Source organism: Pterocles gutturalis, unplaced genomic scaffold (assembly GCF_000699245.1).
Source record: "Pterocles gutturalis isolate BGI_N339 unplaced genomic scaffold, ASM69924v1 scaffold50357, whole genome shotgun sequence".
NCBI classification, from domain to species: domain Eukaryota; kingdom Metazoa; phylum Chordata; class Aves; order Pterocliformes; family Pteroclidae; genus Pterocles; species Pterocles gutturalis.
The window spans coordinates 379-5,139 of record NW_010117409.1 but is presented as its reverse complement, the minus strand read 5'-3'; positions in this window follow the sequence as shown (position 1 = coordinate 5,139).

The window sequence follows — 4,761 nt, the reverse complement described above, 5'->3', positions numbered from 1 at the left end:
TGCCACAACGAGCGAAGGCCTGTGGCTGCAGCGCTCAAGATGTGCCGCCATCAGCGCAGACCAACAGCAGTGACACTCAAAATCAGGAACCACCTTACCAAAGTTTAGATGATATGCTGTCTTACTACAGACAAGTGACTTGAACTGAGCAAAGAGATAAGCAAGAATCATGATTTAAAGACCTGAAATAGAATTATCTTCTCAGCAAGAATATTTTTTTCCCACATCTGGGAAATACAAGTTCTGTAAGTAGATCAAAATAAATCTCCTGCATACCTAAGCTATTTTACATCACAGCTGTACTTTTGCCCTTTTGGTTTTTTTTTCCTCCCCTCTTCATTAAAATTATTTGGGGTTTTCTGGCAGTACTTGTTTAGTACATATTTCAGTTTAACTCTTTGCCACTTACACCTGAACTTTGAGGTATGTTAATGGCTTTCTTCCAAAAGATGAACTCTTCCTTTACTCTGTCACTTCCCAGCTAGCTTCTGGTTTGGAGGTACTACAAGTTCAGTGATATTGAAATGGCAGGCCCTGTGCTGCCAAATACAGAATGGTTTTAGGAAATTCGTTACCTACTTAATCTCCTGCCTTTAGGAAGTGCAGAATACTATCTCATGAACAGTGGTGGTTCATATGGTCATAATGGCTTCTGCATTCCTGAGGTCTGTACATAACTCATAAATCTGTGAAGCAAATTAGAGTGGGGAGAGGCATTGCAGAAATGAATAAATAATGATGGTTAGACTAAGAATACACGTCACTAAAGTAGAAGTCTTGACACCTGAAATTACTGTCCTTCTGGTTTAGAAAATGCACTCATAGTTCTCCACAAAATACCCCAGTCTTTTATCTTTACCAAATGGTGAAGAGGCTGGATCTTTATGATAACTTTGGGTTTCTGTTTCTCTGAACAGACCTAGAACTTGCGGATAGTAGGGCACTATTAACAGCCACATCCACCTGAAATGCACAGAAAGCTTAGCAGCTGCTCATTGTTTTTGCTGCTGCTCACACTGACCTGAACTTAGCTGTTATGCATGGCATTATGGCATATATTTCTTCTTTTCCTTGAATCTCTTCAGTATGAATAAAGAACCTCAAAATAAATGATTGTATACTAATGACTAAAAGGAAGATCTTACAAAACCCATCTGATTTTACCAAATGTGACAGCATCAGTGCAACTTTTTTTCCTCGTAAATTTGGTACAATCTCAGGTTAGTCAAAATCCATGAGATGGCAGTCTAGTCTTACTGATTTTCTATAGGAAATTTTGACAGTATATACCTATTTTCTGCTATTTGTTTCATAGTAACATCGTAGTAGTCTCTGATGACCCTGATCCAAGGAATTTTTTCAAATACTGCCTCACCTCACATTTAATTTTGAGTCTAAAACAGTTGTGTTGTGTTTTAGCAGCTTTCTTCCACAAAGATAATACTTCAAATTTGACTAGTTAGGAAAACAGTCTTCTTGCAGTTGTTGAACTTTTACATAGAAACTGATGTTAAATGTTGTTATGTTTCATAAAGAAGTGTTTGGTTGCCCACACAGTAAGCAAGGCAAAAGCTAATTGCTCAGTTAAAGTTATTTGCAAAGACTGTACTACTTCTTTAGGGTACCAGACTACTTTGAGTAAATTTCCTAGGTATCCACTACCAGATTTCACTGCTTTCACAGGGAGATCACCACCTTTGTTCTCACGCTTAACTGTGATCCACTGGTACAGCTGGAATATGTCTGATATCGTGTCGACAGAAGTGGCTTAATAGTGCCTGTCACGTTTAAGCTATTTAATTAGGGTGGCCTGGTTGTTACAGCACAGGAAATAAAGGACCTCATTCAGATTCCTACCATCAGTCTGGGAAAGCTTTGTTCAAACAATGTAACTTTGGTGCACATGAGCGAATGTAAGTTTGGACTCAAAACAGTTTAGCTGTATGTTGGAATAAACACTGGAATAAGCATCTAAGATTTCACTTGCAACAGGCAATTTCAATGTGTGAGAAACACTGCATTTTTAAAGCAGGTAGTGCATTTGGAAGTATTTTTTGAAATCTATTGGAAAAACAATCTCTTTTGACAAGAGATGCTTTAATTAATCCATAGTTGTATTTCATAGCAAGAAAGAATTTGGTACTATAGTTTCTTACTCTTACAAATAAGATTGGACTGAATGACTAATTCTGCTGTTTGAAATAAATTGGAAAAAAAATTTTTAAAACTGACATATATTTTATATCCTTAAAAGGTCATAACTTAGAAACCACTATAATGCCCTTGGAAGATGGGGGTCCAAATGGTACCATTGCAGTTTGGAGAAAAGGGAAATGGAAGATGGAAGAATCACTAGTCCATGCAGAGTTAGACCCAGGAGCTCTGTGCTCAGGCTGTCATTGTACCTCTGTGTCATATTGTGTCCCTCTTTCTAATTTTTTGTTTGTTTAAGGCATCTGCGGGAGAAAGGATCAACTGAAACATAAAAGCATGAGAAACTCACTAGAGAGGGCAATGTAGTGAAGCATTTTAAGATGTTCTGGGTTGCATATATCATGCTTTCTTATCCACTTTCAGTCTAGAATCACAGTACATTACAATTATTTGTTAATTAAGTCTCAGAATATTACTCTGAAGTAAGATAATGCCACTATCCCCAAGAAGAAAACTAAAATGCAAAATTACTTACACAAGGTCACAAAGCAAGTCTGTGGCAGAGCAGATGTTCAAACCCAGTTCTCCGGGCTGGCCAACTTAGCTAGAGAAGTTTTGTATTTACGACCTCACAGGAATCAGGATGTGGAAGTCATTCAAAGTAGGGTATGATTACCTTGGAGCTGAACTAGCTTTAAAGAGTGGATGAACTACTTTAGAGCTTGACTTGAATTCATTATGGCAATCATATCCTTTGATGAATTTCCCCATAAACAATATTTGCATCCATTCCACTTCTACTTTAATCATTGACATTAATTTCCTACCACCTTCTGGGCTTTCTTTTTTCTTTGCCCTTCAGACTGTGGGTAATTTTATGTATATATGTGATTTAGGCACTATATTGTCTTTGCAGCTGGAGCTGCACTAAGGAACGAAATGCCATTTATTACACAGCATTATGTAAAAACATAGGATCAAAGCCTTCCTTTGTTCAGCTTCATTTCCACAGCCTAATACTAAACACAGGAGGACTCTTGGCCAGGAAGGCAGTTCAATGTCTACATTAAACTAAAGCCTGTTGAGAGCAGCTCTCCCACAGCAGCGATCTGTCACTTTGCCATTTGGTCTCCTTCCCTCTTGTCTTGATTTTTGGCTGAAATGCTTTTGCATATTCTCTCGTGCTGTGGAGCACACATTTCTCTTCAGTCTATTTCACTCAGACCACCTCAGGTTAGCTTCACTGTGATTGGCAACCTCTTTCATTTCATTTAGTAATTCCCAGGGCAAACAATTGCTTAATGATACACTGCCAACCCTGTTATTTCTTTCATGTTCTTGCTAGACCAAAGGATGTTGTCTCCCATTCCCTCTTCCTCCTCATTTTAAACCACCCCCCCTCAAGTTACCTACTTTGACAACAGCAAAAAATGGGTGTGCACTTGGGCTGGTAAGGATGACCCCATCAGTATATGGCTGATGTAAGTAAAGTAAAGCAAGCTTGTGTTTTCATTCTTCTCTGAGCATGCAAAGTTGTGGGCATGCTGTATCCATGGTTGTGTTTCACATGTGTTGGAACTGAGTTCTGCCCCAAGAGGTACCAGTGGTGGCTCACGTTGCCTTCAGTGATCTGCACAGAGCCAGGGCAGTCCCTATCTCTTAGGCAACATCTCTAAGGCAGCTTTGTCCCACATCTTTGTGTGACTATTTTTTCTGATACACAAGTTACCTTTGTCCAAAATGCACAAAGCATTCAAGCATGCTTGAATTTTAACCTTTACCTGCTCTATCTAGCTGGCAGGACTGATCTCCAGAGAACTAGTTAGAGAATGCAATTTTCTCTGTGTCACCAAAGGCTGATTTTCACCCCCTTGGAGAGCAGCACGGATCTGGATCTGACTGTGAATTATTTGCATGTCAGCTAAGGCTGCTAGAAGGGGTAAAAAGTACCTGGCTGCAATTCTGTAATGTTAGAGGCAAGTACTGTATCAATCACATTATCCTCATTAACTGTTTTTAATACAAATGGCTCTCCCAAGTCCTTTGACATCCAGGAGGCGTGGTCTTGATATCACTTCTATCAGTAGCTCTAGAGATGTTTAAAATCTAGTCCTGCTAGACCCCAGTGTGTCCTATCTTGTAGTAAACTCAGACCAAGATCTTCCCTTCTCTCCCTTTTTTTGGTCTGTTGAAATTTTGTCTAAAATTTATGTCCAACCTTGACCCACAAGACCAAGGTACTGACTTCGCATCTTGAAGTAGTTGAGTTTAAACAGAGGCAAGAACAAATGCAAAAATGTACCATGAGCTGGTTATCACACAGATGATTGCATTAATTTACCTCTCTGTCAAAGACACGGCCTCAAGCAGGCCACAGAAACTTGAACTTTTATAAAAAATCAATTGGAATTCAACAGTTCTAGCTGGCAGTTTACTTTGTAATTAAGAAAGTGCTTTGCTTGCTTTCTCTAATTAAATCCCATTTTCACAGTTGAAGTAAATATCCTTAGGAGGCATCTAAGGAAGAAAAATAACCCCTATACTCCTTCTGGAAAGCTTAAAATTAGTTTATCCTCATGTAAAGAGCAAGATCCAGAGGAGATGCAA